The 25154-nt window shown below is 52.3% G+C and overlaps 6 non-coding genes across 6 annotated transcripts; 4 read left to right on the top strand and 2 right to left on the bottom strand.

Annotated features, from left to right (window-relative positions):
- Positions 1-646: 646 nt before the first annotated feature.
- On the top strand, positions 647-717 carry TRNAG-GCC (transfer RNA glycine (anticodon GCC)). Its single transcript has one exon. It is a non-coding gene; the product is annotated as a tRNA-Gly (tRNA).
- A 4566-nt stretch (positions 718-5283) lies between these two features.
- On the top strand, positions 5284-5354 carry TRNAG-GCC (transfer RNA glycine (anticodon GCC)). The gene has a single exon. It is a non-coding gene; the product is annotated as a tRNA-Gly (tRNA).
- A 2789-nt stretch (positions 5355-8143) lies between these two features.
- TRNAN-GUU (transfer RNA asparagine (anticodon GUU)) lies at positions 8144-8217 on the bottom strand. The gene has a single exon. It is a non-coding gene; the product is annotated as a tRNA-Asn (tRNA).
- Positions 8218-12313: 4096 nt separating this feature from the next.
- TRNAG-GCC (transfer RNA glycine (anticodon GCC)) lies at positions 12314-12384 on the top strand. Its single transcript has one exon. It is a non-coding gene; the product is annotated as a tRNA-Gly (tRNA).
- A 5181-nt stretch (positions 12385-17565) lies between these two features.
- On the bottom strand, positions 17566-17639 carry TRNAN-GUU (transfer RNA asparagine (anticodon GUU)). The gene has a single exon. It is a non-coding gene; the product is annotated as a tRNA-Asn (tRNA).
- Positions 17640-23982: 6343 nt separating this feature from the next.
- On the top strand, positions 23983-24053 carry TRNAG-GCC (transfer RNA glycine (anticodon GCC)). Its single transcript has one exon. It is a non-coding gene; the product is annotated as a tRNA-Gly (tRNA).
- Positions 24054-25154: the final 1101 nt, after the last annotated feature.

Below are 25154 nucleotides of genomic sequence, written 5' to 3'. Positions count from 1 at the left end.
AGACATGAGGGTTCTCAGGGAAAGCCCTCCCAGGAGTGTTGAAGGGCAGGACGTGAAACACAGCAATCCCGGAATGGCCTGGTCTAAGATGCCTGTGCAATAGGCCTGGCCCTAGGCTTCCGGGGCTCTTCCTCGGCAGAGGCCCCAGTGGTATGAGCCCGACCAGGGCTGTGCCCGACCAGGGCTGTAGGGCGCATTGGGAGCGCGTTAGGGACGCGAAAGAGGGCGCAGGGCGCAGAACTCTGCCCGTTTCTCCCCAGGATTTTGGGGAGGACAGGGAATCTGGCCAGGTCAGTGACTAGGCTTTCCCAGAAGGAAAGTCCAGTGACAGTGGCATGTTGTGAAACACAAGATTGCTGGTGGTCTGGAGGGTGCTTTCTGTCAGCCACTTCTCCCGGGAGCAGCCAGAGAGCAGGCTGATGTCGTGCTCTGTCAAGCACAACACTGGCCCCAAACCACTGTCCTTAGCAAAAGCAGAAACATTCATAGTTTCAGTCTCCTGCATCTGATTCCTGCCATCAGCATGTGAACGTTTGGCAGTCCAAGGCTTGCCATGCAAACTTTGTTCATAGGTGTCCCATGCGAATGCATGGGCCTCATCACTACTGTCTACGGCAGGGCTCTCTGCTCAGCCTATGTAAGTGAAGCATTGGTGGTTCAGTGGTAGAATTCTCGCCTGCCACGCGGGAGGCCCGGGTTCGATTCCCGGCCAATGCAAAGCGCCCTTCTTTTGGCTTTGCTTTAGAAGTCAGAGATATAGACTTGGTGGGGAAAAAAATGTCAAAGAGTGACCCCGACGTGATTTGAACATGCAAACTTCTGATCTGGAGTCAGACGCGCTACCGTTGCGCCACGAGGTCCCTGTGCATGCAGTTCTCAGCCCCGGATCAAGAAATGCTTCTGTGCCTTTTATTGGCCCTCAGTACGCCTGTGGTTAAAGTAGAAGGCTTGGTGTCCCGTTTCCAGTCCTATTGGTGGAAATGACTAGAGGTGAAGAGATGAGAGAAGATAGAAATGTTGAGATAGAGCATGTCACGCAGGCAAAGCGAGAGCTCTAAGAGCAAAGCCAGACAGCTGTGTTTTAATTCAGGACTTGATGTAGGCAAAAGCATACGTCCCTGGGTGGGCTTGAACCACCAACCTTTCGGTTAACAGCCGAACACGCTAACCGATTGCGCCACAGAGACCAACCACCGCAGTGAGCGTGTTGGGACTCAATATATGTTTTTACCTTTGTGCTCCTGCCTGCAGCTCTAAGGTCCTGGCATAAGACAGGTAGGCTTAGACTCCATTGTGACATGTCTTACTTCTCTTAGAAGAAGGTTCTGAGTTGCCAGGCAGCTTATCTTCTGCCGGGCACACTTTCCTTTGCAGGCTTTCAGGTTGTGAATCCAGCACTGCTTAGGTGTCCATGTCAGACATGAGCAGCTCATTGAGCCCCATTGTGTGTTTTTTGTGGAGATACAACTCTCAGACTAGAGGGAGCAGGCGGGAAGTGGGTGAGACTCACACAGGGGTGGTGGGGCAGTTAAAGGATGTTATCTAATAGTGTAATCGAGGAGTAGGGTTTTTTGTGCTCTACACTTTAACCAGCGATTCTTTCTAAAAGGAAATCCCAGGGCAGTACCCGCATTGAGTGGCATCCCCACACCCGAGGTTGCATTGTGGTAGCTGTTCCCTGAGCCCATAGCCCCTGTCCCCATGTCGCCCTTTCTCCTCGTGTAACTCACCCCAGGTTCGGTGGCTCTGATACTTGCTGCTTCTGCTGCGCGATCATCCCCATGATCTGGGCCTTTGTACGAAATGTCATGTAAGATGACTTTATTCAGCACGGCGTTTGTCATTTGCTTGGTTGTCCTGTCACTGTTGGATGTTTTCTTGTGCAGACTACTGTCTAATGGTGGGAAGGCCACGAGACACGTGACTTTTCTCTTTCCTTGTTAGCATAGTTTCCTGCCACTGTCTTGGTGTGCTGCCAGCCTGTGGGACACGTGTCTTGCCCATCTCAGCTCCACTGTGGCATGTTAGATATGTCTTTGAGCAGAGTCCCGGTCCCAGAGTTGCTGCCTTCTCTGCACTCTGGCTTGTAAGACTGCAGGCAAAGGCCCTCCCTGGCCCCTCAGCCAGATAGATACATTTACCTGCAGGGCTCAGCTTTGGTGAAAGATATTGGCGAGAGAGAGGAAAGGGGACGGCCCGTGGTGCACCCCCTATTTTGCATAGAACCACACCCTCCTGGGAGGGCAGAGACATGAGGGTTCTCAGGGAAAGCCCTCCCAGGAGTGTTGAAGGGCAGGACGTGAAACACAGCAATCCCGGAATGGCCTGGTCTAAGATGCCTGTGCAATAGGCCTGGCCCTAGGCTTCCGGGGCTCTTCCTCGGCAGAGGCCCCAGTGGTATGAGCCCGACCAGGGCTGTGCCCGACCAGGGCTGTAGGGCGCGTTGGGAGCGCGTTAGGGACGCGAAAGAGGGCGCAGGGCGCCAAACTCTGCCCGTTTCTCCCCAGGATGTTGGGGAGGACAGGGAATCTGGCCAGGTCAGTGACTACGCTTTCCCAGAAGGAAAGTCCAGTGACAGTGGCATGTTGTGAAACACAAGATTGCTGGTGGTCTGGAGGGTGCTTTCTGTCAGCCACTTCTCCCGGGAGCAGCCAGAGAGCAGGCTGATGTCGTGCTCTGTCAAGCACAACACTGGCCCCAAACCACTGTCCTTAGCAAAAGCAGAAACATTCATAGTTTCAGTCTCCTGCATCTGATTCCTGCCATCAGCATGTGAACGTTTGGCAGTCCAAGGCTTGCCATGCAAACTTTGTTCATAGGTGTCCCATGCGAATGCATGGGCCTCATCACTACTGTCTACGGCAGGGCTCTCTGCTCAGGCTATGTAAGTGAAGCATTGGTGGTTCAGTGGTAGAATTCTCGCCGGCCACGCGGGAGGCCCGGGTTCGATTCCCGGCCAATGCAAAGCGCCCTTCTTTTGGCTTTGCTTTAGAAGTCAGAGATATAGACTTGGTGGGGAAAAAAATGTCAAAGAGTGACCCCGACGTGATTTGAACACGCAAACTTCTGATCTGGAGTCAGACGCGCTACCGTTGCGCCACGAGGTCCCTGTGCATGCAGTTCTCAGCCCCGGATCAAGAAATGCTTCTGTGCCTTTTATTGGCCCTCAGTACGCCTGTGGTTAAAGTAGAAGGCTTGGTGGCCCGTTTCCAGTCCTATTGGTGGAAAAAACTAGAGGTGAAGAGATGAGAGAAGATAGAAATGTTGAGATAGAGCATGTCACGCAGGCAAAGCGAGAGCTCTAAGAGCAAAGCCAGACAGCTGTGTTTTAATTCAGGACTTGATGTCCCGTTTCCAGTCCTATTGGTGGAAATGACTAGAGGTGAAGAGATGAGAGAAGATAGAAATGTTGAGATAGAGCATGTCACGCAGGCAAAGCGAGAGCTCTAAGAGCAAAGCCAGACAGCTGTGTTTTAATTCAGGACTTGATGTAGGCAAAAGCATACGTCCCTGGGTGGGCTTGAACCACCAGCTTTTCAGTTAACAGCCGAACGTGCTAACCGATTGCGCCACAGAGACCAACCACCGCAGTGAGTGTGTTGGGACTCAATATATGTTTTTACCTTTGTGCTCCTGCCTGCAGCTCTAAGGTCCTGGCATAAGACAGGTAGGCTTAGACTCCATTGTGACATGTCTTACTTCTCTTAGAAGAAGGTTCTGAGTTGCCAGGCAGCTTATCTTCTGCCGGGCACACTCCTTTGCAGGCTTTCAGGTTGTGAATCCAGCACTGCTTAGGTGTCCATGTCAGACATGAGCAGCTCATTGAGCCCCATTGTGTGTTTTTTGTGGAGATACAACTCTCAGACTAGAGGGAGCAGGCGGGAAGTGGGTGAGACTCACACAGGGTGGGTGGGGCAGTTAAAGGATGTTATCTAATAGTGTAATCGAGGAGTAGGTTTTTTTGTGCTCTACACTTTAACCAGCGATTCTTTCTAAAAGGAAATCCCAGGGCAGTACCCGCAATGAGTGGCATCCCCACACCCGAGGTTGCATTGTGGTAGCTGTTCCCTGAGCCCATAGCCCCTGTCCCCATGTCGCCCTTTCTCCTCGTATAACTCACCCCAGGTTTGGTGGCTCTGATACTTGCTGCTTCTGCTGCGCGATCATCCCCATGATCTGGGCCTTTGTACGAAATGTCATGTAAGATGACTTTATTCAGCACGGCGTTTGTCATTTGCTTGGTTGTCCTGTCACTGTTGGATGTTTTCTTGCGCAGACTACTGTCTAATGGTGGGAAGGCCACGAGACACATGACTTTTCTCTTTCCTTGTTAGCATAGTTTCCTGCCACTGTCTTGGTGTGCTGCCAGCCTGTGAGACACGTGTCTTGCCCATCTCAGCTCCACTGTGGCATGTTAGATATGCCTTTGAGCAGAGTCCCGGTCCCAGAGTTGCTGCCTTCTCTGCACTCTGGCTTGTAAGACTGCAGGCAAAGGCCCTCCCTGGCCCCTCAGCCAGATAGATACATTTACCTGCAGGGCTCAGCTTTGGTGAAAGATATTGGCGAGAGAGAGGAAAGGGGACGGCCCGTGGTGCACCCCCTATTTTGCATAGAACCACAGCCTCCTGGGAGGGCAGAGACATGAGGGTTCTCAGGGAAAGCCCTCCCAGGAGTGTTGAAGGGCAGGACGTGAAACACAGCAATCCCGGAATGGCCTGGTCTAAGATGCCTGTGCAATAGGCCTGGCCCTAGGCTTCCGGGGCTCTTCCTCGGCAGAGGCCCCAGTGGTATGAGCCCGACCAGGGCTGTGCCCGACCAGGGCTGTAGGGCGCATTGGGAGCGCGTTAGGGACGCGAAAGAGGGCGCAGGGCGCAGAACTCTGCCCGTTTCTCCCCAGGATTTTGGGGAGGACAGGGAATCTGGCCAGGTCAGTGACTAGGCTTTCCCAGAAGGAAAGTCCAGTGACAGTGGCATGTTGTGAAACACAAGATTGCTGGTGGTCTGGAGGGTGCTTTCTGTCAGCCACTTCTCCCGGGAGCAGCCAGAGAGCAGGCTGATGTCGTGCTCTGTCAAGCACAACACTGGCCCCAAACCACTGTCCTTAGCAAAAGCAGAAACATTCATAGTTTCAGTCTCCTGCATCTGATTCCTGCCATCAGCATGTGAACGTTTGGCAGTCCAAGGCTTGCCATGCAAACTTTGTTCATAGGTGTCCCATGCGAATGCATGGGCCTCATCACTACTGTCTACGGCAGGGCTCTCTGCTCAGCCTATGTAAGTGAAGCATTGGTGGTTCAGTGGTAGAATTCTCGCCTGCCACGCGGGAGGCCCGGGTTCGATTCCCGGCCAATGCAAAGCACCCTTCTTTTGGCTTTGCTTTAGAAGTCAGAGATATAGACTTGGTGGGGAAAAAAATGTCAAAGAGTGACCCCGACGTGATTTGAACACGCAAACTTCTGATCTGGAGTCAGACGCGCTACCGTTGCGCCACGAGGTCCCTGTGCATGCAGTTCTCAGCCCCGGATCAAGAAATGCTTCTGTGCCTTTTATTGGCCCTCAGTACGCCTGTGGTTAAAGTAGAAGGCTTGGTGTCCCGTTTCCAGTCCTATTGGTGGAAATGACTAGAGGTGAAGAGATGAGAGAAGATAGAAATGTTGAGATAGAGCATGTCACGCAGGCAAAGCGAGAGCTCTAAGAGCAAAGCCAGACAGCTGTGTTTTAATTCAGGACTTGATGTAGGCAAAAGCATACGTCCCTGGGTGGGCTTGAACCACCAACCTTTCGGTTAACAGCCGAACACGCTAACCGATTGCGCCACAGAGACCAACCACCGCAGTGAGCGTGTTGGGACTCAATATATGTTTTTACCTTTGTGCTCCTGCCTGCAGCTCTAAGGTCCTGGCATAAGACAGGTAGGCTTAGACTCCATTGTGACATGTCTTACTTCTCTTAGAAGAAGGTTCTGAGTTGCCAGGCAGCTTATCTTCTGCCGGGCACACTGTCCTTTGCAGGCTTTCAGGTTGTGAGTCCAGCACTGCTTAGGTGTCCATGTCAGACATGAGCAGCTCATTGAGCCCCACTGTGTGTTTTTTGTGGAGATACAACTCTCAGACTAGAGGGAGCAGGCGGGAAGTGGGTGAGACTCACACAGCGTGGGTGGGGCAGTTAAAGGATGTTATCTAATAGTGTAATCGAGGAGTTGTTTTTTTTGTGCACTACACTTTAACCAGCGATTCTTTCTAAAAGGAAATCCCAGGGCAGTACCCGCAATGAGTGGCATCCCCACACCCGAGGTTGCATTGTGGTAGCTGTTCCCTGAGCCCATAGCCCCTGTCCCCATGTCGCCCTTTCTCCTCGTGTAACTCACCCCAGGTTCGGTGGCTCTGATACTTGCTGCTTCTGCTGCGCGATCATCCCCATGATCTGGGCCTTTGTACGAAATGTCATGTAAGATGACTTTATTCAGCACGGCGTTTGTCATTTGCTTGGTTGTCCTGTCACTGTTGGATGTTTTCTTGCGCAGACTACTGTCTAATGGTGGGAAGGCCACGAGACACGTGACTTTTCTCTTTCCTTGTTAGCATAGTTTCCTGCCACTGTCTTGGTGTGCTGCCAGCCTGTGACACACGTGTCTTGCCCATCTCAGCTCCACTGTGGCATGTTAGATATGTCTTTGAGCAGAGTCCCGGTCCCAGAGCTGCTGCCTTCTCTGCACTCTGGCTTATAAGACTGCAGGCAAAGGCCCTCCCTGGCCCCTCAGCCAGATAGATACATTTACCTGCAGGGCTCAGCTTTGGTGAAAGATATTGGCGAGAGAGAGGAAAGGGGACGGCCCGTGGTGCACCCCCTATTTTGCATAGAACCACAGCCTCCTGGAATAGGCAGAGACATGAGGGTTCTCAGGGAAAGCCCTCCCAGGAGTGTTGAAGGGCAGGACGTATAACACAGCAATCCCGGAATGGCCTGGTCTAAGATGCCTGTGCAATAGGCCTGGCCCTAGGCTTCCGGGGCTCTTCCTCGACAGAGGCCCCAGTGGTATGAGCCCGACCAGGGCTGTGCCCGACCAGGGCTGTAGGGCGCGTTGGGAGCGCGTTAGGGACGCGAAAGAGGGCGCAGGACGCAGAACTCTGACCGTTTCTCCCCAGGATTTTGGGGAGGACAGGGAATCTGGCCAGGTCAGTGACTAGGCTTTCCCAGAAGGAAAGTCCAGTGACAGTGGCATGTTGTGAAACACAAGATTGCTGGTGGTCTGGAGGGTGCTTTCTGTCAGCCACTTCTCCCGGGAGCAGCCAGAGAGCAGGCTGATGTCGTGCTCTGTCAAGCACAATACTGGCCCCAAACCACTGTCCTTAGCAAAAGCAGAAACATTCATAGTTTCAGTCTCCTGCATCTGATTCCTGCCATCAGCATGTGAACGTTTGGCAGTCCAAGGCTTGCCATGCAAACTTTGTTCATAGGTGTCCCATGCGAATGCATGGGCCTCGTCACTACTGTCTACGGCAGGGCTCTCTGCTCAGGATATGTAAGTGAAGCATTGGTGGTTCAGTGGTAGAATTCTCGCCTGCCACGCGCGAGGCCCGGGTTCGATTCCCGGCCAATGCAAAGCGCCCTTCTTTTGGCTTTGCTTTAGAAGTCAGAGATATAGACTTGGTGGGGAAAAAAATGTCAAAGAGTGACCCCGACGTGATTTGAACACACAACCTTCTGATCTGGAGTCAGACGCGCTACCGTTGCGCCACGAGGTCCCTGTGCATGCAGTTCTCAGCCCCGGATCAAGAAATGCTTCTGTGCCTGTTATTGGCCCTCAGTACGCCTGTGGTTAAAGTAGAAGGCTTGGTGTCCTGTTTCCAGTCCTATTGGTGGAAATGACTAGAGGTGAAGAGATGAGAGAAGATAGAAATGTTGAGATAGAGCATGTCACGCAGGCAAAGCGAGAGCTCTAAGAGCAAAGCCAGACAGCTGTGTTTTAATTCAGGACTTGATGTCCCGTTTCCAGTCCTATTGGTGGAAATGACTAGAGGTGAAGAGATGAGAGAAGATAGAAATGTTGAGATAGAGCATGTCACGCAGGCAAAGCGAGAGCTCTAAGAGCAAAGCCAGACAGCTGTGTTTTAATTCAGGACTTGATGTAGGCAAAAGCATACGTCCCTGGGTGGGCTTGAACCACCAACCTTTCGGTTAACAGCCGAACGCGCTAACCGATTGCGCCACAGAGACCAACCACCGCAGTGAGCGTGTTGGGACTCAATATATGTTTTTACCTTTGTGCTCCTGCCTGCAGCTCTAAGGTCCTGGCATAAGACAGGTAGGCTTAGACTCCATTGTGACATGTCTTACTTCTCTTAGAAGAAGGTTCTGAGTTGCCAGGCAGCTTATCTTCTGCCGGGCACACTTTCCTTTGCAGGCTTTCAGGTTGTGAATCCAGCACTGCTTAGGTGTCCATGCCAGACATGAGCAGCTCATTGAGCCCCACTGTGTGTTTTTTGTGGAGATACAACTCTCAGACTAGAGGGAGCAGGCGGGAAGTGGGTGAGACTCACACAGGGTGGGTGGGGCAGTTAAAGGATGTTATCTAATAGTGTAATCGAGGAGTTGGGTTTTTTGTGCACTACACTTTAACCAGCGATTCTTTCTAAAAGGAAATCCCAGGGCAGTACCCGCAATGAGTGGCATCCCCACACCCGAGGTTGCATTGTGGTAGCTGTTCCCTAAGCCCATAGCCCCTGTCCCCATGTCGCCCTTTCTCCTCGTGTAACTCACCCCAGGTTCGGTGGCTCTGATACTTGCTGCTTCTGCTGCGCGATCATCCCCATGATCTGGGCCTTTGTACGAAATGTCATGTAAGATGACTTTATTCAGCACGGCGTTTGTCATTTGCTTGGTTGTCCTGTCACTGTTGGATGTTTTCTTGCGCAGACTACTGTGTAATGGTGGGAAGGCCACGAGATACGTGACTTTTCTCTTTCCTTGTTAGCATAGTTTCCTGCCACTGTCTTGGTGTGCTGCCAGCCTGTGAGACACGTGTCTTGCCCATCTCAGCTCCACTGTGGCATGTTAGATATGCCTTTGAGCAGAGTCCCGGTCCCAGAGTTGCTGCCTTCTCTGCACTCTGGCTTGTAAGACTGCAGGCAAAGGCCCTCCCTGGCCCCTCAGCCAGATAGATACATTTACCTGCAGGGCTCAGCTTTGGTGAAAGATATTGGCGAGAGAGAGGAAAGGGGACGGCCCGTGGTGCACCCCCTATTTTGCATAGAACCACAGCCTCCTGGGAGGGCAGAGACATGAGGGTTCTCAGGGAAAGCCCTCCCAGGAGTGTTGAAGGGCAGGACGTGAAACACAGCAATCCCGGAATGGCCTGGTCTAAGATGCCTGTGCAATAGGCCTGGCCCTAGGCTTCCGGGGCTCTTCCTCGGCAGAGGCCCCAGTGGTATGAGCCCGACCAGGGCTGTGCCCGACCAGGGCTGTAGGGCGCGTTGGGAGCGCGTTAGGGACGCGAAAGAGGGCGCAGGGCGCAGAACTCTGCCCGTTTCTCCCCAGGATTTTGGGGAGGACAGGGAATCTGGCCAGGTCAGTGACTAGGCTTTCCCAGAAGGAAAGTCCAGTGACAGTGGCATGTTGTGAAACACAAGATTGCTGGTGGTCTGGAGGGTGCTTTCTGTCAGCCACTTCTCCCGGGAGCAGCCAGAGAGCAGGCTGATGTCATGCTCTGTCAAGCACAACACTGGCCCCAAACCACTGTCCTTAGCAAAAGCAGAAACATTCATAGTTTCAGTCTCCTGCATCTGATTCCTGCCATCAGCATGTGAACGTTTGGCAGTCCAAGGCTTGCCATGCAAACTTTGTTCATAGGTGTCCCATGCGAATGCATGGGCCTCATCACTACTGTCTACGGCAGGGCTCTCTGCTCAGGCTATGTAAGTGAAGCATTGGTGGTTCAGTGGTAGAATTCTCGCCGGCCACGCGGGAGGCCCGGGTTCGATTCCCGGCCAATGCAAAGCGCCCTTCTTTTGGCTTTGCTTTAGAAGTCAGAGATATAGACTTGGTGGGGAAAAAAATGTCAAAGAGTGACCCCGACGTGATTTGAACACGCAAACTTCTGATCTGGAGTCAGACGCGCTACCGTTGCGCCACGAGGTCCCTGTGCATGCAGTTCTCAGCCCCGGATCAAGAAATGCTTCTGTGCCTTTTATTGGCCCTCAGTACGCCTGTGGTTAAAGTAGAAGGCTTGGTGGCCCGTTTCCAGTCCTATTGGTGGAAAAAACTAGAGGTGAAGAGATGAGAGAAGATAGAAATGTTGAGATAGAGCATGTCACGCAGGCAAAGCGAGAGCTCTAAGAGCAAAGCCAGACAGCTGTGTTTTAATTCAGGACTTGATGTCCCGTTTCCAGTCCTATTGGTGGAAATGACTAGAGGTGAAGAGATGAGAGAAGATAGAAATGTTGAGATAGAGCATGTCACGCAGGCAAAGCGAGAGCTCTAAGAGCAAAGCCAGACAGCTGTGTTTTAATTCAGGACTTGATGTAGGCAAAAGCATACGTCCCTGGGTGGGCTTGAACCACCAGCTTTTCAGTTAACAGCCGAACGTGCTAACCGATTGCGCCACAGAGACCAACCACCGCAGTGAGTGTGTTGGGACTCAATATATGTTTTTACCTTTGTGCTCCTGCCTGCAGCTCTAAGGTCCTGGCATAAGACAGGTAGGCTTAGACTCCATTGTGACATGTCTTACTTCTCTTAGAAGAAGGTTCTGAGTTGCCAGGCAGCTTATCTTCTGCCGGGCACACTCCTTTGCAGGCTTTCAGGTTGTGAATCCAGCACTGCTTAGGTGTCCATGTCAGACATGAGCAGCTCATTGAGCCCCATTGTGTGTTTTTTGTGGAGATACAACTCTCAGACTAGAGGGAGCAGGCGGGAAGTGGGTGAGACTCACACAGGGTGGGTGGGGCAGTTAAAGGATGTTATCTAATAGTGTAATCGAGGAGTAGGTTTTTTTGTGCTCTACACTTTAACCAGCGATTCTTTCTAAAAGGAAATCCCAGGGCAGTACCCGCAATGAGTGGCATCCCCACACCCGAGGTTGCATTGTGGTAGCTGTTCCCTGAGCCCATAGCCCCTGTCCCCATGTCGCCCTTTCTCCTCGTATAACTCACCCCAGGTTCGGTGGCTCTGATACTTGCTGCTTCTGCTGCGCGATCATCCCCATGATCTGGGCCTTTGTACGAAATGTCATGTAAGATGACTTTATTCAGCACGGCGTTTGTCATTTGCTTGGTTGTCCTGTCACTGTTGGATGTTTTCTTGCGCAGACTACTGTCTAATGGTGGGAAGGCCACGAGACACGTGACTTTTCTCTTTCCTTGTTAGCATAGTTTCCTGCCACTGTCTTGGTGTGCTGCCAGCCTGTGAGACACGTGTCTTGCCCATCTCAGCTCCACTGTGGCATGTTAGATATGCCTTTGAGCAGAGTCCCGGTCCCAGAGTTGCTGCCTTCTCTGCACTCTGGCTTGTAAGACTGCAGGCAAAGGCCCTCCCTGGCCCCTCAGCCAGATAGATACATTTACCTGCAGGGCTCAGCTTTGGTGAAAGATATTGGCGAGAGAGAGGAAAGGGGACGGCCCGTGGTGCACCCCCTATTTTGCATAGAACCACAGCCTCCTGGGAGGGCAGAGACATGAGGGTTCTCAGGGAAAGCCCTCCCAGGAGTGTTGAAGGGCAGGACGTGAAACACAGCAATCCCGGAATGGCCTGGTCTAAGATGCCTGTGCAATAGGCCTGGCCCTAGGCTTCCGGGGCTCTTCCTCGGCAGAGGCCCCAGTGGTATGAGCCCGACCAGGGCTGTGCCCGACCAGGGCTGTAGGGCGCATTGGGAGCGCGTTAGGGACGCGAAAGAGGGCGCAGGGCGCAGAACTCTGCCCGTTTCTCCCCAGGATTTTGGGGAGGACAGGGAATCTGGCCAGGTCAGTGACTAGGCTTTCCCAGAAGGAAAGTCCAGTGACAGTGGCATGTTGTGAAACACAAGATTGCTGGTGGTCTGGAGGGTGCTTTCTGTCAGCCACTTCTCCCGGGAGCAGCCAGAGAGCAGGCTGATGTCGTGCTCTGTCAAGCACAACACTGGCCCCAAACCACTGTCCTTAGCAAAAGCAGAAACATTCATAGTTTCAGTCTCCTGCATCTGATTCCTGCCATCAGCATGTGAACGTTTGGCAGTCCAAGGCTTGCCATGCAAACTTTGTTCATAGGTGTCCCATGCGAATGCATGGGCCTCATCACTACTGTCTACGGCAGGGCTCTCTGCTCAGCCTATGTAAGTGAAGCATTGGTGGTTCAGTGGTAGAATTCTCGCCTGCCACGCGGGAGGCCCGGGTTCGATTCCCGGCCAATGCAAAGCGCCCTTCTTTTGGCTTTGCTTTAGAAGTCAGAGATATAGACTTGGTGGGGAAAAAAATGTCAAAGAGTGACCCCGACGTGATTTGAACACGCAAACTTCTGATCTGGAGTCAGACGCGCTACCGTTGCGCCACGAGGTCCCTGTGCATGCAGTTCTCAGCCCCGGATCAAGAAATGCTTCTGTGCCTTTTATTGGCCCTCAGTACGCCTGTGGTTAAAGTAGAAGGCTTGGTGTCCCGTTTCCAGTCCTATTGGTGGAAATGACTAGAGGTGAAGAGATGAGAGAAGATAGAAATGTTGAGATAGAGCATGTCACGCAGGCAAATCGAGAGCTCTAAGAGCAAAGCCAGACAGCTGTGTTTTAATTCAGGACTTGATGTAGGCAAAAGCATACGTCCCTGGGTGGGCTTGAACCACCAACCTTTCGGTTAACAGCCGAACACGCTAACCGATTGCGCCACAGAGACCAACCACCGCAGTGAGCGTGTTGGGACTCAATATATGTTTTTACCTTTGTGCTCCTGCCTGCAGCTCTAAGGTCCTGGCATAAGACAGGTAGGCTTAGACTCCATTGTGACATGTCTTACTTCTCTTAGAAGAAGGTTCTGAGTTGCCAGGCAGCTTATCTTCTGCCGGGCACACTTTCCTTTGCAGGCTTTCAGGTTGTGAATCCAGCACTGCTTAGGTGTCCATGTCAGACATGAGCAGCTCATTGAGCCCCACTGTGTGTTTTTTGTGGAGATACAACTCTCAGACTAGAGGGAGCAGGCGGGAAGTGGGTGAGACTCACACAGCGTGGGTGGGGCAGTTAAAGGATGTTATCTAATAGTGTAATCGAGGAGTTGTTTTTTTTGTGCACTACACTTTAACCAGCGATTCTTTCTAAAAGGAAATCCCAGGGCAGTACCCGCAATGAGTGGCATCCCCACACCCGAGGTTGCATTGTGGTAGCTGTTCCCTGAGCCCATAGCCCCTGTCCCCATGTCGCCCTTTCTCCTCGTGTAACTCACCCCAGGTTCGGTGGCTCTGATACTTGCTGCTTATGCTGCGCGATCATCCCCATGATCTGGGCCTTTGTACGAAATGTCATGTAAGATGACTTTATTCAGCACGCCGTTTGTCATTTGCTTGGTTGTCCTGTCACTGTTGGATGTTTTCTTGCGCAGACTACTGTCTAATGGTGGGAAGGCCACGAGACACGTGACTTTTCTCTTTCTTTGTTTGCATAGTTTCCTGCCACTGTCTTGGTGTGCTGCCAGCCTGTGACACACGTGTCTTGCCCATCTCAGCTCCACTGTGGCATGTTAGATATGTCTTTGAGCAGAGTCCCGGTCCCAGAGCTGCTGCCTTCTCTGCACTCTGGCTTATAAGACTGCAGGCAAAGGCCCTCCCTGGCCCCTCAGCCAGATAGATACATTTACCTGCAGGGCTCAGCTTTGGTGAAAGATATTGGCGAGAGAGAGGAAAGGGGACGGCCCGTGGTGCACCCCCTATTTTGCATAGAACCACAGCCTCCTGGAATAGGCAGAGACATGAGGGTTCTCAGGGAAAGCCCTCCCAGGAGTGTTGAAGGGCAGGACGTATAACACAGCAATCCCGGAATGGCCTGGTCTAAGATGCCTGTGCAATAGGCCTGGCCCTAGGCTTCCGGGGCTCTTCCTCGGCAGAGGCCCCAGTGGTATGAGCCCGACCAGGGCTGTGCCCGACCAGGGCTGTAGGGCGCGTTGGGAGCGCGTTAGGGACGCGAAAGAGGGCGCAGGACGCAGAACTCTGACCGTTTCTCCCCAGGATTTTGGGGAGGACAGGGAATCTGGCCAGGTCAGTGACTAGGCTTTCCCAGAAGGAAAGTCCAGTGACAGTGGCATGTTGTGAAACACAAGATTGCTGGTGGTCTGGAGGGTGCTTTCTGTCAGCCACTTCTCCCGGGAGCAGCCAGAGAGCAGGCTGATGTCGTGCTCTGTCAAGCACAATACTGGCCCCAAACCACTGTCCTTAGCAAAAGCAGAAACATTCATAGTTTCAGTCTCCTGCATCTGATTCCTGCCATCAGCATGTGAACGTTTGGCAGTCCAAGGCTTGCCATGCAAACTTTGTTCATAGGTGTCCCATGCGAATGCATGGGCCTCGTCACTACTGTCTACGGCAGGGCTCTCTGCTCAGGATATGTAAGTGAAGCATTGGTGGTTCAGTGGTAGAATTCTCGCCTGCCACGCGCGAGGCCCGGGTTCGATTCCCGGCCAATGCAAAGCGCCCTTCTTTTGGCTTTGCTTTAGAAGTCAGAGATATAGACTTGGTGGGGAAAAAAATGTCAAAGAGTGACCCCGACGTGATTTGAACACACAACCTTCTGATCTGGAGTCAGACGCGCTACCGTTGCGCCACGAGGTCCCTGTGTATGCAGTTCTCAGCCCCGGATCAAGAAATGCTTCTGTGCCTGTTATTGGCCCTCAGTACGCCTGTGGTTAAAGTAGAAGGCTTGGTGTCCCGTTTCCAGTCCTATTGGTGGAAATGACTAGAGGTGAAGAGATGAGAGAAGATAGAAATGTTGAGATAGAGCATGTCACGCAGGCAAAGCGAGAGCTCTAAGAGCAAAGCCAGACAGCTGTGTTTTAATTCAGGACTTGATGTCCCGTTTCCAGTCCTATTGGTGGAAATGACTAGAGGTGAAGAGATGAGAGAAGATAGAAATGTTGAGATAGAGCATGTCACGCAGGCAAAGCGAGAGCTCTAAGAGCAAAGCCAGACAGCTGTGTTTTAATTCAGGACTTGATGTATGCAAAAGCATACGTCCCTGGGTGGGCTTAAACAACCAACCTTTCGGTTAACAGCCGAACGCGCTAACCGATTGCGCCACAGAGACCAACCACCGCAGTGAGCGTGTTGGGACTCAATATATGTTTTTACCTTTGTGCTCCTGCCTGCAGCTCTAAGGTCCTGGCATAAGACAGGTAGGCTTAGACTCCATTGTGACATGTCTTACTTCTCTTAGAAGAAGGTTCTGAGTTGCCAGGCAGCTTATCTTCTGCCGGGCACACTTTCCTTTGCAGGCTTTCAGGTTGTGAATCCAGCACTGCTTAGGTGTCCATGTCAGACATGAGCAGCTCATTGAGCCCCACTGTGTGTTTTTTGTGGAGATACAACTCTCAGACTAGAGGGAGCAGGCGGGAAGTGGGTGAGACTCACACAGGGTGGGTGGGGCAGTTAAAGGATGTTATCTAATAGTGTAATCGAGGAGTTGGGTTTTTTGTGCTCTACACTTTAACCAGCGATTCTTTCTAAAAGGAAATCCCAGGGCAGTACCCGCAATGAGTGGCATCCCCACACCCGAGGTTGCATTGTGGTAGCTGTTCCCTGAGCCCATAGCCCCTGTCCCCATGTCGCCCTTTCTCCTCGTGTAACTCACCCCAGGTTCGGTGGCTCTGATACTTGCTGCTTCTGCTGCGCGATCATCCCCATGATCTGGGCCTTTGTACGAAATGTCATGTAAGATGACTTTATTCAGCACGGCGTTTGTCATTTGCTTGGTTGTCCTGTCACTGTTGGATGTTTTGTTGCGCAGACTACTGTGTAATGGTGGGAAGGCCACGAGACACGTGACTTTTCTCTTTCCTTGTTAGCATAGTTTCCTGCCACTGTCTTGGTGTGCTGCCAGCCTGTGAGACACGTGTCTTGCCCATCTCAGCTCCACTGTGGCATGTTAGATATGTCTTTGAGCAGAGTCCCGGTCCAAGAGTTGCTGCCTTCTCTGCACTCTGGCTTGTAAGACTGCAGGCAAAGGCCCTCCCTGGCCCCTCAGCCAGATAGATACATTTACCTGCAGGGCTCAGCTTTGGTGAAAGATATTGGCGAGAGAGAGGAAAGGGGACGGCCCGTGGTGCACCCCCTATTTTGCATAGAACCATAGCCTCCTGGGAGGGCAGAGACATGAGGGTTCTCAGGGAAAGCCCTCCCAGGAGTGTTGAAGGGCAGGACGTGAAACACAGCAATCCCGGAATGGCCTAGTCTAAGATGCCTGTGCAATAGGCCTGGCCCTAGGCTTCCGGGGCTCTTCCTCGGCAGAGGCCCCAGTGGTATGAGCCCGACCAGGGCTGTGCCCGACCAGGGCTGTAGGGTGCGTTGGGAGCGCGTTAGGGACGCGAAAGAGGGCGCAGGGCGCAGAACTCTGCCCGTTTCTCCCCAGGATTTTGGGGAGGACAGGGAATCTGGCCAGGTCAGTGACTAGGCTTTCCCAGAAGGAAAGTCCAGTGACAGTGGCATGTTGTGAAACACAAGATTGCTGGTGGTCTGGAGGGTGCTTTCTGTCAGCCACTTCTCCCGGGAGCAGCCAGAGAGCAGGCTGATGTCGTGCTCTGTCAAGCACAACCCTGACCCCAAACCACTGTCCTTAGCAAAAGCAGAAACATTCATAGTTTCAGTCTCCTGCATCTGATTCCTGCCATCAGCATGTGAACGTTTGGCAGTCCAAGGCTTGCCATGCAAACTTTGTTCATAGGTGTCCCATGCGAATGCATGGGCCTCATCACTACTGTCTACGGCAGGGCTCTCTGCTCAGCCTATGTAAGTGAAGCATTGGTGGTTCAGTGGTAGAATTCTCGCCTGCCACGCGGGAGGCCCGGGTTAGATTCCCGGCCAATGCAAAGCGCCCTTCTCTTGGCTTTGCTTTAGAAGTCAGAGATATAGACTTGGTGGGGAAAAAAATGTCAAAGAGTGACCCCGACGTGATTTGAACACGCAACCTTCTGATCTGGAGTCAGCCGCGCTACCGTTGAGCCACGAGGTCCCTGTGCATGCAGTTCTCAGCCCCGGATCAAGAAATGCTTCTGTGCCTTTTATTGGCCCTCAGTACGCCTGTGGTTAAAGTAGAAGGCTGTGTGGCCCGTTTCCAGTCCTATTGGTGGAAATGACTAGAGGTGAAGAGATGAGAGAAGATAGAAATGTTGAGATAGAGCATGTCACGCAGGCAAAGCGAGAGCTCTAAGAGCAAAGCCAGACAGCTGTGTTTTAATTCAGGACTTGATGTCCCGTTTCCAGTCCTATTGGTGGAAATGACTAGAGGTGAAGAGATGAGAGAAGATAGAAATGTTGAGATAGAGCATGTCACGCAGGCAAAGCGAGAGCTCTAAGAGCAAAGCCAGACAGCTGTGTTTTAATTCAGGACTTGATGTAGGCAAAAGCATACGTCCCTGGGTGGGCTTGAACCACCAACCTTTCGGTTAACAGCCGAACGCGCTAACCGATTGCGCCACAGAGACCAACCACCGCAGTGAGCGTGTTGGGACTCAATATATGTTTTTATCTTTGAGCTCCTGCCTGCAGCTCTAAGGTCCTGGCATAAGACAGGTAGGCTTAGACTCCATTGTGACATGTCTTACTTCTCTTAGAAGAAGGTTCTGAGTTGCCAGGCAGCTTATCTTCTGCCGGGTACACTTTCCTTTGCAGGCTTTCAGGTTGTGAATCCAGCACTGCTTAGGTGTCCATGTCAGACATGAGCAGCTCATTGAGCCCCATTGTGTATTTTTTGTGGAGATACAACTCTCAGACTAGAGGGAGCAGGCGGGAAGTGGGTGAGACTCACACAGGGTGGGTGGGGCAGTTAAAGGATGTTATCTAATAGTGTAATCGAGGAGTAGGGTTTTTTGTGCTCTACACTTTAACCAGCGATTCTTTCTAAAAGGAAATCCCAGGGCAGTACCCGCAATGAGTGGCATCCCCACACCCGAGGTTGCATTGTGGTAGCTGTTCCCTGAGCCCATAGCCCCTGTCCCCATGTCGCCCTTTCTCCTCGTGTAACTCACCCCAGGTTCGGTGGCTCTGATACTTGCTGCTTCTGCTGCGCGATCATCCCCATGATCTGGGCCTTTGTACGAAATGTCATGTAAGATGACTTTATTCAGCACGGCGTTTGTCATTTGCTTGGTTGTCCTGTCACTGTTGGATGTTTTCTTGTGCAGACTACTGTCTAATGGTGGGAAGGCCACGAGACACGTGACTTTTCTCTTTCCTTGTTAGCATAGTTTCCTGCCACTGTCTTGGTGTGCTGCCAGCCTGTGAGACACGTGTCTTGCCCATCTCAGCTCCACTGTGGCATGTTAGATATGTCTTTGAGCAGAGTCCCGGTCCCAGAGTTGCTGCCTTCTCTGCACTCTGGCTTGTAAGACTGCAGGCAAAGGCCCTCCCTGGCCCCTCAGCCAGATAGATACATTTACCTGCAGGGCTCAGCTTTGGTGAAAGATATTGGCGAGAGAGAGGAAAGGGGACGGCCCGTGGTGCACCCCCTATTTTGCATAGAACCACAGCCTCCTGGGAGGGCAGAGACATGAGGGTTCTCAGGGAAAGCCCTCCCAGGAGTGTTGAAGGGCAGGACGTGAAACACAGCAATCCCGGAATGGCCTGGTCTAAGATGCCTGTGCAATAGGCCTGGCCCTAGGCTTCCGGGGCTCTTCCTCGGCAGAGGCCCCAGTGGTATGAGCCCGACCAGGGCTGTGCCCGACCAGGGCTGTAGGGCGCATTGGGAGCGCGTTAGGGACGCGAAAGAGGGCGCAGGGCGCAGAACTCTGCCCGTTTCTCCCCAGGATTTTGGGGAGGACAGGGAATCTGGCCAGGTCAGTGACTAGGCTTTCCCAGAAGGAAAGTCCAGTGACAGTGGCATGTTGTGAAACACAAGATTGCTGGTGGTCTGGAGGGTGCTTTCTGTCAGCCACTTCTCCCGGGAGCAGCCAGAGAGCAGGCTGATGTCGTGCTCTGTCAAGCACAACACTGGCCCCAAACCACTGTCCTTAGCAAAAGCAGAAACATTCATAGTTTCAGTCTCCTGCATCTGATTCCTGCCATCAGCATGTGAACGTTTGGCAGTCCAAGGCTTGCCATGCAAACTTTGTTCATAGGTGTCCCATGCGAATGCATGGGCCTCATCACTACTGTCTACGGCAGGGCTCTCTGCTCAGCCTATGTAAGTGAAGCATTGGTGGTTCAGTGGTAGAATTCTCGCCTGCCACGCGGGAGGCCCGGGTTCTATTCCCGGCCAATGCAAAGCACCCTTCTTTTGGCTTTGCTTTAGAAGTCAGAGATATAGACTTGGTGGGGAAAAAAATGTCAAAGAGTGACCCCGACGTGATTTGAACACGCAAACTTCTGATCTGGAGTCAGACGCGCTACCGTTGCGCCACGAGGTCCCTGTGCATGCAGTTCTCAGCCCCGGATCAAGAAATGCTTCTGTGCCTTTTATTGGCCCTCAGTACGCCTGTGGTTAAAGTAGAAGGCTTGGTGTCCCGTTTCCAGTCCTATTGGTGGAAATGACTAGAGGTGAAGAGATGAGAGAAGATAGAAATGTTGAGATAGAGCATGTCACGCAGGCAAAGCGAGAGCTCTAAGAGCAAAGCCAGACAGCTGTGTTTTAATTCAGGACTTGATGAAGGCAAAAGCATAAGTCCCAGGGTGGGCTTGAACCACCAACCTTTCGGTTAACAGCCGAACACGCTAACCGATTGCGCCACAGAGACCAACCACCGCAGTGAGCGTGTTGGGACTCAATATATGTTTTTACCTTTGTGCTCCTGCCTGCAGCTCTAAGGTCCTGGCATAAGACAGGTAGGCTTAGACTCCATTGTGACATGTCTTACTTCTCTTAGAAGAAGGTTCTGAGTTGCCAGGCAGCTTATCTTCTGCCGGGCACACTTTCCTTTGCAGGCTTTCAGGTTGTGAATCCAGCACTGCTTAGGTGTCCATGTCAGACATGAGCAGCTCATTGAGCCCCATTGTGTGTTTTTTGTGGAGATACAACTCTCAGACTAGAGGGAGCAGGCGGGAAGTGGGTGAGACTCACACAGGGGTGGTGGGGCAGTTAAAGGATGTTATCTAATAGTGTAATCGAGGAGTAGGGTTTTTTGTGCTCTACACTTTAACCAGCGATTCTTTCTAAAAGGAAATCCCAGGGCAGTACCCGCATTGAGTGGCATCCCCACACCCGAGGTTGCATTGTGGTAGCTGTTCCCTGAGCCCATAGCCCCTGTCCCCATGTCGCCCTTTCTCCTCGTGTAACTCACCCCAGGTTCGGTGGCTCTGATACTTGCTGCTTCTGCTGCGCGATCATCCCCATGATCTGGGCCTTTGTACGAAATGTCATGTAAGATGACTTTATTCAGCACGGCGTTTGTCATTTGCTTGGTTGTCCTGTCACTGTTGGATGTTTTCTTGTGCAGACTACTGTCTAATGGTGGGAAGGCCACGAGACACGTGACTTTTCTCTTTCCTTGTTAGCATAGTTTCCTGCCACTGTCTTGGTGTGCTGCCAGCCTGTGGGACACGTGTCTTGCCCATCTCAGCTCCACTGTGGCATGTTAGATATGTCTTTGAGCAGAGTCCCGGTCCCAGAGTTGCTGCCTTCTCTGCACTCTGGCTTGTAAGACTGCAGGCAAAGGCCCTCCCTGGCCCCTCAGCCAGATAGATACATTTACCTGCAGGGCTCAGCTTTGGTGAAAGATATTGGCGAGAGAGAGGAAAGGGGACGGCCCGTGGTGCACCCCCTATTTTGCATAGAACCACAGCCTCCTGGGAGGGCAGAGACATGAGGGTTCTCAGGGAAAGCCCTCCCAGGAGTGTTGAAGGGCAGGACGTGAAACACAGCAATCCCGGAATGGCCTGGTCTAAGATGCCTGTGCAATAGGCCTGGCCCTAGGCTTCCGGGGCTCTTCCTCGGCAGAGGCCCCAGTGGTATGAGCCCGACCAGGGCTGTGCCCGACCAGGGCTGTAGGGCGCGTTGGGAGCGCGTTAGGGACGCGAAAGAGGGCGCAGGGCGCCAAACTCTGCCCGTTTCTCCCCAGGATGTTGGGGAGGACAGGGAATCTGGCCAGGTCAGTGACTACGCTTTCCCAGAAGGAAAGTCCAGTGACAGTGGCATGTTGTGAAACACAAGATTGCTGGTGGTCTGGAGGGTGCTTTCTGTCAGCCACTTCTCCCGGGAGCAGCCAGAGAGCAGGCTGATGTCGTGCTCTGTCAAGCACAACACTGGCCCCAAACCACTGTCCTTAGCAAAAGCAGAAACATTCATAGTTTCAGTCTCCTGCATCTGATTCCTGCCATCAGCATGTGAACGTTTGGCAGTCCAAGGCTTGCCATGCAAACTTTGTTCATAGGTGTCCCATGCGAATGCATGGGCCTCATCACTACTGTCTACGGCAGGGCTCTCTGCTCAGGCTATGTAAGTGAAGCATTGGTGGTTCAGTGGTAGAATTCTCGCCGGCCACGCGGGAGGCCCGGGTTCGATTCCCGGCCAATGCAAAGCGCCCTTCTTTTGGCTTTGCTTTAGAAGTCAGAGATATAGACTTGGTGGGGAAAAAAATGTCAAAGAGTGACCCCGACGTGATTTGAACACGCAAACTTCTGATCTGGAGTCAGACGCGCTACCGTTGCGCCACGAGGTCCCTGTGCATGCAGTTCTCAGCCCCGGATCAAGAAATGCTTCTGTGCCTTTTATTGGCCCTCAGTACGCCTGTGGTTAAAGTAGAAGGCTTGGTGGCCCGTTTCCAGTCCTATTGGTGGAAAAAACTAGAGGTGAAGAGATGAGAGAAGATAGAAATGTTGAGATAGAGCATGTCACGCAGGCAAAGCGAGAGCTCTAAGAGCAAAGCCAGACAGCTGTGTTTTAATTCAGGACTTGATGTCCCGTTTCCAGTCCTATTGGTGGAAATGACTAGAGGTGAAGAGATGAGAGAAGATAGAAATGTTGAGATAGAGCATGTCACGCAGGCAAAGCGAGAGCTCTAAGAGCAAAGCCAGACAGCTGTGTTTTAATTCAGGACTTGATGTAGGCAAAAGCATACGTCCCTGGGTGGGCTTGAACCACCAGCTTTTCAGTTAACAGCCGAACGTGCTAACCGATTGCGCCACAGAGACCAACCACCGCAGTGAGTGTGTTGGGACTCAATATATGTTTTTACCTTTGTGCTCCTGCCTGCAGCTCTAAGGTCCTGGCATAAGACAGGTAGGCTTAGACTCCATTGTGACATGTCTTACTTCTCTTAGAAGAAGGTTCTGAGTTGCCAGGCAGCTTATCTTCTGCCGGGCACACTCCTTTGCAGGCTTTCAGGTTGTGAATCCAGCACTGCTTAGGTGTCCATGTCAGACATGAGCAGCTCATTGAGCCCCATTGTGTGTTTTTTGTGGAGATACAACTCTCAGACTAGAGGGAGCAGGCGGGAAGTGGGTGAGACTCACACAGGGTGGGTGGGGCAGTTAAAGGATGTTATCTAATAGTGTAATCGAGGAGTAGGTTTTTTTGTGCTCTACACTTTAACCAGCGATTCTTTCTAAAAGGAAATCCCAGGGCAGTACCCGCAATGAGTGGCATCCCCACACCCGAGGTTGCATTGTGGTAGCTGTTCCCTGAGCCCATAGCCCCTGTCCCCATGTCGCCCTTTCTCCTCGTATAACTCACCCCAGGTTCGGTGGCTCTGATACTTGCTGCTTCTGCTGCGCGATCATCCCCATGATCTGGGCCTTTGTACGAAATGTCATGTAAGATGACTTTATTCAGCACGGCGTTTGTCATTTGCTTGGTTGTCCTGTCACTGTTGGATGTTTTCTTGCGCAGACTACTGTCTAATGGTGGGAAGGCCACGAGACACATGACTTTTCTCTTTCCTTGTTAGCATAGTTTCCTGCCACTGTCTTGGTGTGCTGCCAGCCTGTGAGACACGTGTCTTGCCCATCTCAGCTCCACTGTGGCATGTTAGATATGCCTTTGAGCAGAGTCCCGGTCCCAGAGTTGCTGCCTTCTCTGCACTCTGGCTTGTAAGACTGCAGGCAAAGGCCCTCCCTGGCCCCTCAGCCAGATAGATACATTTACCTGCAGGGCTCAGCTTTGGTGAAAGATATTGGCGAGAGAGAGGAAAGGGGACGGCCCGTGGTGCACCCCCTATTTTGCATAGAACCACAGCCTCCTGGGAGGGCAGAGACATGAGGGTTCTCAGGGAAAGCCCTCCCAGGAGTGTTGAAGGGCAGGACGTGAAACACAGCAATCCCGGAATGGCCTGGTCTAAGATGCCTGTGCAATAGGCCTGGCCCTAGGCTTCCGGGGCTCTTCCTCGGCAGAGGCCCCAGTGGTATGAGCCCGACCAGGGCTGTGCCCGACCAGGGCTGTAGGGCGCATTGGGAGCGCGTTAGGGACGCGAAAGAGGGCGCAGGGCGCAGAACTCTGCCCGTTTCTCCCCAGGATTTTGGGGAGGACAGGGAATCTGGCCAGGTCAGTGACTAGGCTTTCCCAGAAGGAAAGTCCAGTGACAGTGGCATGTTGTGAAACACAAGATTGCTGGTGGTCTGGAGGGTGCTTTCTGTCAGCCACTTCTCCCGGGAGCAGCCAGAGAGCAGGCTGATGTCGTGCTCTGTCAAGCACAACACTGGCCCCAAACCACTGTCCTTAGCAAAAGCAGAAACATTCATAGTTTCAGTCTCCTGCATCTGATTCCTGCCATCAGCATGTGAACGTTTGGCAGTCCAAGGCTTGCCATGCAAACTTTGTTCATAGGTGTCCCATGCGAATGCATGGGCCTCATCACTACTGTCTACGGCAGGGCTCTCTGCTCAGCCTATGTAAGTGAAGCATTGGTGGTTCAGTGGTAGAATTCTCGCCTGCCACGCGGGAGGCCCGGGTTCGATTCCCGGCCAATGCAAAGCGCCCTTCTTTTGGCTTTGCTTTAGAAGTCAGAGATATAGACTTGGTGGGGAAAAAAATGTCAAAGAGTGACCCCGACGTGATTTGAACACGCAAACTTCTGATCTGGAGTCAGACGCGCTACCGTTGCGCCACGAGGTCCCTGTGCATGCAGTTCTCAGCCCCGGATCAAGAAATGCTTCTGTGCCTTTTATTGGCCCTCAGTACGCCTGTGGTTAAAGTAGAAGGCTTGGTGTCCCGTTTCCAGTCCTATTGGTGGAAATGACTAGAGGTGAAGAGATGAGAGAAGATAGAAATGTTGAGATAGAGCATGTCACGCAGGCAAAGCGAGAGCTCTAAGAGCAAAGCCAGACAGCTGTGTTTTAATTCAGGACTTGATGTAGGCAAAAGCATACGTCCCTGGGTGGGCTTGAACCACCAACCTTTCGGTTAACAGCCGAACACGCTAACCGATTGCGCCACAGAGACCAACCACCGCAGTGAGCGTGTTGGGACTCAATATATGTTTTTACCTTTGTGCTCCTGCCTGCAGCTCTAAGGTCCTGGCATAAGACAGGTAGGCTTAGACTCCATTGTGACATGTCTTACTTCTCTTAGAAGAAGGTTCTGAGTTGCCAGGCAGCTTATCTTCTGCCGGGCACACTGTCCTTTGCAGGCTTTCAGGTTGTGAGTCCAGCACTGCTTAGGTGTCCATGTCAGACATGAGCAGCTCATTGAGCCCCACTGTGTGTTTTTTGTGGAGATACAACTCTCAGACTAGAGGGAGCAGGCGGGAAGTGGGTGAGACTCACACAGCGTGGGTGGGGCAGTTAAAGGATGTTATCTAATAGTGTAATCGAGGAGTTGTTTTTTTTGTGCACTACACTTTAACCAGCGATTCTTTCTAAAAGGAAATCCCAGGGCAGTACCCGCAATGAGTGGCATCCCCACACCCGAGGTTGCATTGTGGTAGCTGTTCCCTGAGCCCATAGCCCCTGTCCCCATGTCGCCCTTTCTCCTCGTGTAACTCACCCCAGGTTCGGTGGCTCTGATACTTGCTGCTTCTGCTGCGCGATCATCCCCATGATCTGGGCCTTTGTACGAAATGTCATGTAAGATG

Source organism: Pleurodeles waltl, chromosome 4_1, assembly GCF_031143425.1.
Source record: "Pleurodeles waltl isolate 20211129_DDA chromosome 4_1, aPleWal1.hap1.20221129, whole genome shotgun sequence".
NCBI classification, from domain to species: Eukaryota; Metazoa; Chordata; class Amphibia; order Caudata; family Salamandridae; genus Pleurodeles; species Pleurodeles waltl.
This window is presented reverse-complemented; position numbering and strand designations above follow the sequence as displayed.